Source organism: Syzygium oleosum, unplaced genomic scaffold, assembly GCF_021117445.2.
Source record: "Syzygium oleosum isolate NSW1041296 unplaced genomic scaffold, Sole_v2.1 Sole_v2.01, whole genome shotgun sequence".
Classification (NCBI taxonomy): Eukaryota; Viridiplantae; Streptophyta; class Magnoliopsida; order Myrtales; family Myrtaceae; genus Syzygium; species Syzygium oleosum.
In genome coordinates this window covers 7,688,203-7,699,596 of record NW_026607485.1, presented here as the reverse complement: position 1 = coordinate 7,699,596, position 11,394 = coordinate 7,688,203, and the positions used below count along the sequence as shown (strand labels likewise).

Genomic DNA, 11,394 nt, shown 5'->3' with positions numbered 1-11,394 from the left:
GCTCCCAACTTCTCTCTTCTCACAGACATGCCGCCTCCGACGCCGACGCCTTTTGCACTCTGAGAACTCGCGCTCCCGCCGACACCGCCTCCGACGCCCACGCCGACGCCTCCGCCGGCGCCTCTGCCCCCAACCCTTGCCGACGCCTCCGCGTCGGCCATGCCCGAGCCTCTGCCTCGACGCTCTGCGTCCGCAAGCCCCGAAGAAGCGACGGTGGAAGGCGAAGCCGTAGCCAAAGGAGGAGCTCCACAACCACCAGCCGCAGCCGGCGGCGGCAGCCAAGTCTTCGTCGTCGTCGTCGGCGGACGGCCAGGGAGAAGAGATCGCAGCAGCAGCATGCGGTCGACGAGAAGTACGCCCGGCGGAAGTCCCTCGTCCCCGTCCTCTACGACTGGCTGGCCAACCACAACCTCCTCTGGCGTTCTCTCTCTTGCCGGTACTTCAAAGGCCTCCTATTTCTCTGTTCGCTGTTTTGCACAGGCTTAACTTCTCTTTATATCAATATTAGTTGGTGAATGTAGGTGGAGTCGCACAAGCTTCTTTGGGATGAGTTTGCAATAGCTGGTGCTGTGCGTGAGTTTGGTGGGCTGGAAGTTATTTTGGACATGATCCAGGTAAAAAAAAATTTGCAACAGCAAGTCCTGTACTGCAATATCTTCTATTTCCTGCTTACCGAAGATGTCCTTGTGCGGGGATCTGTGAAGTGTAGATATGTGCTTACGAATTTGCATTTTTTAGCAAAATGAAAACTTTCCCTTTTGTGGATATGTACAGAGTGTTTTTTAGATTCTCTAGACATCTGCTGATAATAGTGTGCATTCTGATTTTGTATTCTGCTATTCTATTCATTTCATATTCCAGAAATTGGCTTTGGACATTGAAACATTAGATTTTTGTTAGCTTACGGAAATAGTGTAGGAAATAGAGTATGGCTGTGGGGAATTTTATACTTACTTGTGTATTCATATCACTAGAGGACTCTGAGGTACTCCATTTGGTCATCTAAAGTTTCAATTGCATGGTTCTTTGAACCAAAAAATTTGACTTAAGAAAGGAAAGAGCTTCTTGTGCTACAGTTGTTAGCAAGGATCGTTCTGAATGTAGATTTGGCTAAGTTGGCATTCCACATTCTTAAATCCTGCAAAAAGGGTCTCTAGAATCAATTTTTCAGCTAAGCAAGGAGAAGCCCACTTTGCTAGCGATGTATTGTTGTTATCTGCAGTATGGACTACCATTGAAAATTGTTTCATATAAAGATTTGTATGGATGGACAATGGATGAAATAGTAAAGATTATCGGATTGAAGAATAACTGCACATTTTGTGGGGTCTTCCGCCGTCAGGTATAGAAGCCATCTTCTACTCTATCTAGGGGAATGGGGATGTGCACATCGTTTTATTTGCAGCCCTTGGAATATGAATCGCTAAAAAGTTCTGTTGACAACAGCATGTTAAATGGGATACTGTGCCATTGCACACTTCCTACCATCCCCCCAACATTAAAAAGACTACTTCACCTAATCAGGGCCAAATCTAATTATGCCTGCTGAATTGCTTTACCTTTAAGGCTCTTGACCGAGGCGCTGGGCTGCTGAAAGTAGACAAGCTTGCTACTGGACATAATGCCGATGATATTGCTGAAACAGTTCTTTTAAATATTTTGCGGGGTGACATTGCCCGGTAAGTGTCGCGACCTAAAAAAAATCGGGTTTTCAATCTTAGGCTAATGGATTACTAGATCAATTAAATTAACTAACCTAGCTCGAGTTCTCCCAAGCTCTACCAAATCGCAACTTAGGTCCAATTGTGAGCATGCAAATATTTTCAATGGGAGTCACCACTAATCATTTAAGGTAGGTTGATTAGAAACCTAAATAAAATAGCGGGAGTACTATTTTATTGCTGCGAACCAGAAATTATAAATTCGGGGACTTGGTTACGCTATATTCCCTAACGCCCTTTCGGTACCAATTTCAAGAGAAATACTCAATTGGACAATTTTGATAAATCCTGACTTAGAGTTCAAAGGTGCAGAAATTTTCTTTTTTGATTTTTTATTTATTTAAATGAAAGCTAACCTATATGTAATGACGTGCAAAAATTGACATGTGATTAATGCAACCTAACATGCAAACTATATGTCATGCGACGACGTGATCTATTTCTAATGACGGGCATATTATTTTTTTTTGTATTTTTTCTTTAATGAAATTCGGAATTAAAAATGCCAATTATCTAAACATGCAATTTTAAACTAAAGAAATTAACCTATTCTAGAGTAATCTTTTTGGCATTTTTTTTTATCAAAATTCGAAATTAAAATCAAGTAAAAAATATAACCGCTAAATCTTTCGAATTAAGTTTCGATCTGAAGTCTGACATATCGATCCTAAAATTCGAAATACCCGCTATGGAAATAACTCTATCTAAAGCCTGATAGATAGATTTATTTCCCCGTGTGCGGTTGCGAATTAGGAAATTTTCCTAATCGATCACATCTTGAAAAAAATTAGATATCTTAAATATCTTGGATATATTCAAAAGATTTTGAAAATTCTAAATTCTATCCAAACTTGAAAAGTAATAGATATCCAAGATTTCAAAAAAGGAAATAAAATCCTAATTGAAATAATGCTTATTATTCAAATATGCAAAATTAGATATCAATAAGCACAAATTAGGCAACCAAATATTCGAATCAAATCGGGATATGATAATTACCTGATTTGCAGATTTCTTTCCTAATTTGAATCTATAGGGGATCGGGATTGCGGATCGGTGGTGCGTCGGGAGCGGCGGCGTGACTTCGGGAACAGTGGCGACTAGCGACGGTGACACGACGGGAACGGCGGCGCAGCAGGCGTCTCCGGGCAGAGGCCAACAGGCGGGGACGGGCGACTCTCCGGGCACTGTGCGCGAAGCAACAGCAGCACAGCGACAAAGGTGGGCTAACAGCGGTGTAGGCGGCTCCGCCGTGGCGAGCGGCGGTGCGAGGCGGCTCCACAGGCGAGTGAGCGGCGGTGCATGGCGGCTCTCCGGCGTGGCAATGAACGCAGCAGGCAGCACGAGCGGGCGGAGCGAGGACGTCCCGAGGCGGCGGTGGCACCGCGCAGCCGGTGGTGTGCGATGAGCAGCGGCGAGGCAAGCGTGCGCGGCGGTGGCACACGGAGGGAGACGGCAGCCAGCGGCGAGCGGAGAAGCGGTGGCGCGCGGCGGTGGCACGCAAGGGGGCGGCAGCGCTGACAGGGGAGGACGGAGGCTTCGCGAGGCGGGTGGTGGCGCGGCAGGCGTGCAGTGGCTGAGAGGGCGGAGCGGCTCCGGCGTAGTGCGGCAGGCGGTGGCGCGGCAGGCGTGCAATGCGGCGCGGCGGGCGGTCTCCTTCTCTCTCTCTCACTCTTCTCAAAATTCTCTCGTATGTCTCTCTAAAAATCCCTTCTGAAAAATTATGAGAGCCCCCCTTGATTATGAGACATAAACATATATTTATAATGTAAACCTAGGTCAATTAGTCGGGCTTTCTAGTCCTAATGGGCTGAGGTTTAAGCTTTAATTTAATTCTAAGTGGGCTGAATTAATTTGGGCTTTTCTTTAATGAAGCATAATGGGCTAATTTAAGCTCAAATTAAGACAACCAAGCCCTTTTGTGTGTGATTTTCGGCCCATGCTTTTCGAGTGAGCCGAGTCTCGTTCGGTGTCCGAGCTCGATTTACGTGATGAATTTTAAGCTCGCTTACCACCGCCGATCCGATGCGAAATGCAGTTAATCTATATGAACCTAAACTTTATGCTATGCGATTTGTAATATTTTTGTTCATGGATTAAAATTTAATCCCTAATTTTCTATGTAATTAATCACTAAATGATGCGCCGAAATTTAGGTGTCAACAGTAAGTAGTTATTTATCAGAGCTTACCTCTGGTTTCTTTTTTTTTTTCTTTCAAGACTTATTGCCCTTCTATTGATATTGTAGATTGAGTAGGTGTACTGCAATTACAACTGGTGAAGACGGACCAATTCCTAGGTGTAAACCTTTTAAGTACACGTACGAGAAAGAGATCGTCATATATCCTAATAGTTAAATTCTTCTGCATTTTACCTTTAAAGAACATATATGAGAAGGAGATTGTGATATGTGTACTGGAGTATTCACAACTGTTACTTTCTTTATTGGTGCCATTGATTGCAACCCTTAACCTACTCAACACGTATGCATATTTCAAGAGGCTGGATTATTTCTCAACTGAATGTAAGTGTCCTCTGCCAACTCCCACTTCCCTACATTGTGCTTGATGTCACTTGTGCAGAACTTACCTGGAATTTCGACCTTCCATTTGTCCTGTATGGGTTCACTTGTTAGTTCATCATGTTTGTGTTATGGTTATATAATCTGCAACCTAGTCACGTGAAGTTCAAGAGCTTTACTTGGGTATGTTGTTTCATATTAGATGAAACATATTGTTGTTGTATTGCGTCCACTCCACAGATCCTCTTTGTTTGCTGATTCACATCAATATATTCCCAGCAGTAGACTGGATGCACTTGATAAATATTTCTGTGCTCACGTGTGAGGTGTCATTCTAGGATATGCACTTTAATGGGGATGTAAAGTTTCAGAGATTTTTCCCTTCTAAATGGTTTGGCTTTATCTTCTAGAGTTTTAGCATACTCTGTGTGCGCTGGGCTAGATGTAGAAGTATTCTCATATTGCACCATGATTATATTATATGATCACTGCTTGGACTTTGCTGAATTAGTTTACCGAAATGGCAGGCATCTATTCTCCTAATGCATATCGGGGTTTTGCTCGTGAGTTTATCAAGGACTTGGAAAGAATAAGGTCTTGTTAACCTCTTTCTTACAATGCTGCAGTATAATGTGATTTATTATTCTTTTGCATTCTTTTGCTTACTACTCGATTTATAAGATTGCAGACCTAGAGCCATACTCGACATTATAAAATCAGGTGAAAATTTCAGAATATCTACTTCGACAAAAATGCCAGAGCAGGGGACGTGTGAACGCTGTGGTTACATTTCAAGCCAGGTCAAGTGGACTTCTCTTCCTCGGGTATGACTTTAAAATGGGCAAAAGTACACCACAAGTGCCATAACTTGTGTACGACGATCACTTTGGTGCCATAACTTTTTTTCGGATCATTTTGGTGCCAAATCGGAGGAAAAGATATCACTTTGGTGCCAATTTGGCCGGAAATCCAACGTGGCATTTTTTATTAATTTTTTACGCCGACGTGGCTCGCCGGAGGCTGAGTCAACGTGTACAGTCAGCATTTTTAATTTTAAATATTTTTTTTCCTTTTTTTTTTTCTTTCCTTTTTCTTTTCTTTTCTTTTTTTTCTTTTCTCCCCTCGCCGGCCGGTTGCCGGTGGCCGGCCGGCCACCGGTGAAGCCCGGGAAGGGCTGGGCGAGGGCGGCCTTGCCCATGGCCGGCGAGGGGCGGCCGACCCTCGCCGGCGACAGGCGAGGCCGGCCCTCGCTAGCCCAGGCGAGGCCGCCCTCGCCGGCCCGGCGAGGCCGCCTCGCTCGACGCCGGCGAGGGTCGCCCTTGCCGAATCTGGCGAGGGCGACCTCGCCGGTGTTGGGCGAAGGAAGCCCTCGCCTAGGCGAGCAAGGGTCACCCTCGCCGGATCCGCGAGGGCGACCTCGCCGGCGTCGGGCGAGGGTCGCCCAAGCCCAACTCAGCGAGGCGACCCTCGCCCGCCCGGCGAGGGTCGCCCTCGCTCGAGTCGGGCGTGGGCGACCCTCGCCCGCCCGTGAGAGGGCTTCCTTCGCCCGACGCCGGCGAGGGTCGCCCGACGCCGGCAAGGGTCGCCCGACGCCGGCGAGGGCTTCCTTCGCCCGACGCTGGCCGAGGGTCGCCCTCGCCGATCCGGCGAGGGCCGGCCTCGCCTGTCGCCGGCGAGGGTCGGCCGCCCCTCGCCGGCCATGGGAAAGGCCGCCCTCGCCCAGGCTTTCCCGGGCTTCGCCGGTGGCCGGCCGACGAGGGGAGAAAAGAAAAAAAAGAAAAGAAAAGAAAAAGGAAAGACGGAAAAAAAAGGAAAAAAAATATTTAAAATTAAAAATGCGTACACGCTAAAAAAAATTATTTAAAATTAAAAATGCTGACTGTACACGCTGACTCAGCCTCCGGTGAGCCACGTCGTCGTCAAAAATTAATAAAAAATGCCACGTCGGATTTCCGGCCAAATTGGCACCAAAGTGATCTCTTTTCCTCTGACTTGGCACCAAAGTGATCCGAAAAAAAGTTATGGCATCAAAGTGATCGCCGTACACAAGTTATGACAGTTGTGGTGTACTTTTGCCCTTTAAAATGTAAGAAAAGAATTGACACAGCTTCTCTCATCAGCTATCTATGCTGAGTAAAATTTGAACTTTAATATATTTTGTTGGTCTTGTTGGAACATAATTCACTTATTGTGTGTTATCTGGCAGAAATGGTGTAAAGCCTGTGTTTTGCTGGAAGGACTAAACAGGGGGTTGCCAAAACTAGGAATAGGGCGGACTCGAGTCTCATATATCCCAAAAGCAAATGCTAAGTTTCGTCTTTGCTACTGATTGATGGTAAATCTTCCAGATGCTCCAAATAGAGCAAAAATTTTGAAAGTCGTACTGGCAAAGGAAGACTTCTGCAAATGTCGACTTGGACGGAATTGCAAGCATGACAGATGGTAACTCAGGAAGTGACCTAAAGGTGACACCGTAGAATCTTAACTCACACTATTCACTAGTGGAGAATTCACTCTCACCTATTACAGTAAGTTGCAGAATTTATGTGTAATCGAAGCGCACAGGCCAATTAAAGAGATATTGCAAAAGGAGAAAAAGTTCCACATTTTCTCATAATTTGATATGGCTACTTTACTCGTACTTTGATTATGGTTGATAATATGTGCAACTCATGGCAGGAACGCACTGCAGCTCTAGCAGAAGGCAAACCTGCTCCAGCTTTGAGAGGGAGTGCTAATATACGGTCTCTCAATATGGAAAATTTCAAATATGCACATGAACAGGTAAAAATATTTAAAAATGGCACTTTTTTCTCACCATAGCGTGATCGTCCACAAACCTATAGCTATTTTACAACTTAGTAGCATTTCATTTTCCGTATTGTTGGTGCAGCTTCAATTGATTTCGTATCTGTGTTGTTAACATGGAAACAGGTATGTGCGAGCGTATCATCCGAGTCTATTAACATGACCGAGCTTCTGCAGTGGAATGAACTCTATGGTGAAGGCGGTTCAAGAAGAAAGAAGGCACTCAGCTATTTCATGTGAAGTATTATTGTTCACTAATTCACAATTACAATTTTTGACCTGCTGTTCGTCCTCCGAAAAGCTGCTGCGTAATTAATCCATTTTGTTTTTGTAACCTGGGAAGCCCCTTGTTTTAGTTTCTCCTTGTAATGTTTTCTTGCCAAGTTTTATTTTTTTTCCATTTTTCTTGGATTGTTGGTATAAGAGAGAGAGAGAGAGAGAGAGAGAGAGAGAGGAAAGCCTTCAATGGCTTTTAATTTGGCTCCGCATCATATCTGTCCTCTTTTGCTTTCTATTCTGCTATTACGATTTACTGATTCTCATATAATTTGAACTTTTATTCATCTCTTTTAGGTGAAGTCCTTACTGTCACTATGTTGATAGTGGTCAGATAAGATCTCTCTCTCTCTCTCTCTCTCTCTCTCTCTCTCTCTCTCTCTCTCTCTCACACACACACACACACACTGTAACATTCTGAATTTTCGATCCTGGCCAATGCACTTATAGTGAGATCTCACTCAGAACCGCGCATTCACGGGATGCTAACTTTAGGGGTAAGGCCATTACGGGATTGAGTTCGCACGACCAAAGAACTCGACCTTGATTCGACCTTCGACCATAAGGATTGACGAGGGAATGTTTTGGACCAACAGAGAGCGATCTATTTTATTGATCGTGTCCACAGGGAACTAGTGACAGACCCTCGCAATTATATGACAATCGAGGTCGCCTTGGTTCGAGCAAACTTAAACGTGATTTGACTTAGTGTCGGTCACGGGTCGAGAGCAAGTAATCCTAATGAGCCACCCGTTAGCAAGAGATAAGCTAAAGTCGTAATTGTTCGATTCTAGTCATTTCTTGAAATTCGGGCCCGGGAATCGAGAATTTTGAAAGTGACCATTTTGAGCGGCCGATGACGTTTTTGGTGTGGCCAACCTTGGGGCCACCCATTTCTGCAAAAAAATGGATTTCGGTTCGGGACCGGAAAAATGACCGTTTTGCCCCTGGGACCGCGAATGAATTTTGAGGACTGGATTAAGTTGGGGGACTAAGTATGACCCTGTGTGGCCGGAAATGAGAGGACAAGAATGCCCCTATTCTTCTTTGGTCAATTACTCTTTTACCCTTAGAATTATTGGATAAGGACAAAAGTGGGCCGTCGGATTTGGATAAGATTAAATCTCGGCCATTGGATCGGAGGGGTAGTTAGAGGGGTATTTTAGTAATTTCCGGAGTGCAATTATTGGGGGTTAGAATATAAATATACATCTCTCTCTCTCTCTCTCTCTCTCTCTCTCTCTCTCTCTCTCTCTCTCTCTCTCACCCCCCCCCACCAAACCGGCGTTCTCTCTCTCTCTCCCCTCTCCCTTGTGCGTGAGCCCAGCTAGGCCGGCCACCAACTCGCCGCCGCCTGGTCGCCGCCCAGCCCGGCCGTCCGCGCCGCCGCCTCCTCCTTTCGGCCACGCCTCACTACTCGCCGTTCCCTCTCTCTCTTCCCGTTCACCTGTCCTGTTCAGTCCCGCCAGCACCGAGCCACCCCTCGGCTTTCCTCCCACAGTCCATACGACCGGATCGCCGCCCCTTGACCACCCGCCCCGGCTCTCGGCCCTTCGCCCCGCTTTGTCACGTTCACCCGCTGGCCCTTGTTGCTGCTAACTTCTTCTTGAGTCCCGATCATTCCAGCTTCTGTCCAGCCCGTTTGTTCCGTCTTTCTGAGGTAAGTGACTTCCCCAAATGTTATCTAGAACCTCGGGTATTGTTAGGCTCGTTTAGGACTCGGTTAGGATGATTTTTGTGGCTGTTTTGGGGCTTAGATCAGGGCTGGTTGTTCAGATGTCGTGGACTGATTTGGGGATTGGAAATGCGAGGTTTAGGAGGCCCGGATAGGGATATGGTGAGGCGGTACGGCGTTGGCTTAATTGTTTGTTAGTCGGGAATTTTATGGCTTGATTGGGCTTAATTGAATGTTTGGGTGATTTGTAATTGTTGGCTGGTTCGGGAATGTGTTTTGGGCCGTGTATGTGTGGTCGTGTATGCTACGTGTGTGGTTGTGTGCCGTGAGTGTGTGGCCGTGAGGCGTGGTGGTGCGATTGTGCATTGAGTTCGCGTGCCAAGTATGTGTGGTTGGGTGGTGTGTTTGTGTGACGAGGACGTGTATTTTTGAAGTATATGTGAGATGTGAAATTGTGCGTGACCGTGTGTATGTTTGGCCGTGTGGTACGTGTGGAGTGTGTGGAACGAAGGTACGGGAATGTAGGATTGGTTGAAAAGGTTCCGTCCTGAGGCGTGTTTGTTTACGCGGGACGATGTCGTCCCTGATGAGGTGATGATGCCCGGCCCGACGGGGTGTCGATGCCTGACGAGGTCAGAAGACCGTTGGCCTGATGCGTTTTACACGGGCGCAGTAGAGAAGGAATTGGGAAGGTAGGATCCGTCCTGAGGCGTGTTCGTTTACGCGGGACGATGCCATCCCTGACGAGGTGATGATGCCCGGCCCGATGGGTGACGATGCCTGAAGAAGTCAGAAGACCGTGGGCCTGATGCGTTTTACGCGGGCACGGTAGTGGTGGGAAAGTTGAGAATGAGCTGGAATTGGCTTGACGTGTGAGGATTGTGGAAGCGGACGCATGGCGTGATGTAGTGCGCGATTATGGGGTAAAAACTGCTAGGCACGGTATGGGACGTGCCCAAGTGGGTTTTGCCTTATAATCGAGGCTGGCGTGAGTTCGTGTGCGAGTGTGGCTTGTATCGCGTATTGTAGTGCTCGATTATGGGGTAAAAACTGCTCGGCATGGTATGGGACGTGCCCGAGTGGGTTGTGCCTTATAATCGAGGTACGCGCGCGGTTGTGATGCTTTACTATGACATGTTGGCTGTGTGGTTATCTAACATGCAGGGACGTGCATGATGGGTCCCAGGTAAGATCGTATGTGGTTGTTAGTTTGGTTGATCGTTGGGTGTTATGCATGTTTCGTCTAGCGGTACGTGAGAGCCTATGTGGGGTTTGGGGTTGTACACTTATTGAGATTCGTCTCATAGTTGTATAAACACCACTTTCAGACCCCCAGTCTTAAACCCAAGAAGCCCGCCTCCCCGTTTTTGGAGTATGAAGAGCTGACCATGGTGTCCTAGTGGAGCTGCAGGTGATATTCCGGGGACTCGAGCCTGAGGATGCTGAAGCATAGCGGAGGAGTGTGACCAGTAGGTTTCCCTAGGGTATTTTAGGGGTTGCGTAAAATAGGTCTGACCAGAACCTTTTTGATAGTTGGGTCGACCTATAGTGAAGCTAAGTTAACCAAGCCACCTGATCCTTGTGTTATATCGGTGGTTGTGAATGCTCGTTGGTTAAGCACGTTTGTATCATGATGTTTGTATGCTTGGTGTAATGGCATTGTATAAAAATGATCATTGTTGTTCTTTGATTGTTTTGGTGATCTGCCCTGTCGTCGTCTTTTTAGTCAGGGGTTTTGTATTCGCTTCCACATGTGTTTCTGATGTTTGGGTTGGGTCGGTGATGTTCCTGAGACGTCGCACTATTCGACCGGAGGCACGGGATGTCGCGAGCTCGATAGGGTTCGGGGCGTGACACACACACACATAAAAGCACACTTGTGCTTGCGCACTTGAAACAATAGAAATGTGCGTTTATTTTGTAGAAGAAAACAAGAATCATCACATATCATGATCTTGAAAAGCAAATCACTGTCTCCATCCGCTTGACCTGCTTGGTATTCTATTCAAGTTTTTAGGTGGTTATGAACCCACCACAGCCATCAGAATCTTACATTCCAAAATCCTCTCTCAACTCGGTTGCCTTCTCTTCTCCTCCTTTTATTTAATTCAACAAAATTCGATCAACTGATTTAATTGATTCAGCAAATTGCCCTTCCCGTCAAGCTTAATCGTAGCCTTAATTCCATAGCTATGGAAGATGTTCGAGTTCAGAGGCAAAAGAAATAGAATGGTCTTTGTCAAAGTGAACACAAGAACAAGAATAAAAGGACCCCACGATTCTAATTATTGTTGCGCCAATCATGTACAAATGATTAGCCTCCCTCAAGTAATATGAGTAATCCTCCACATGTTAGCAAAAAGGAGAATTGGAGTAAACATACTAGGTTTTAC

General features: G+C 46.3%; 1 pseudogene; it reads left to right on the top strand.

Annotated features, from left to right (window-relative positions):
- The first annotated feature begins 271 nt into the window (after positions 1–271).
- LOC130140087 (cytoplasmic tRNA 2-thiolation protein 1-like) lies at positions 272–6,602 on the top strand (annotated as a pseudogene).
- Positions 6,603–11,394: the final 4,792 nt, after the last annotated feature.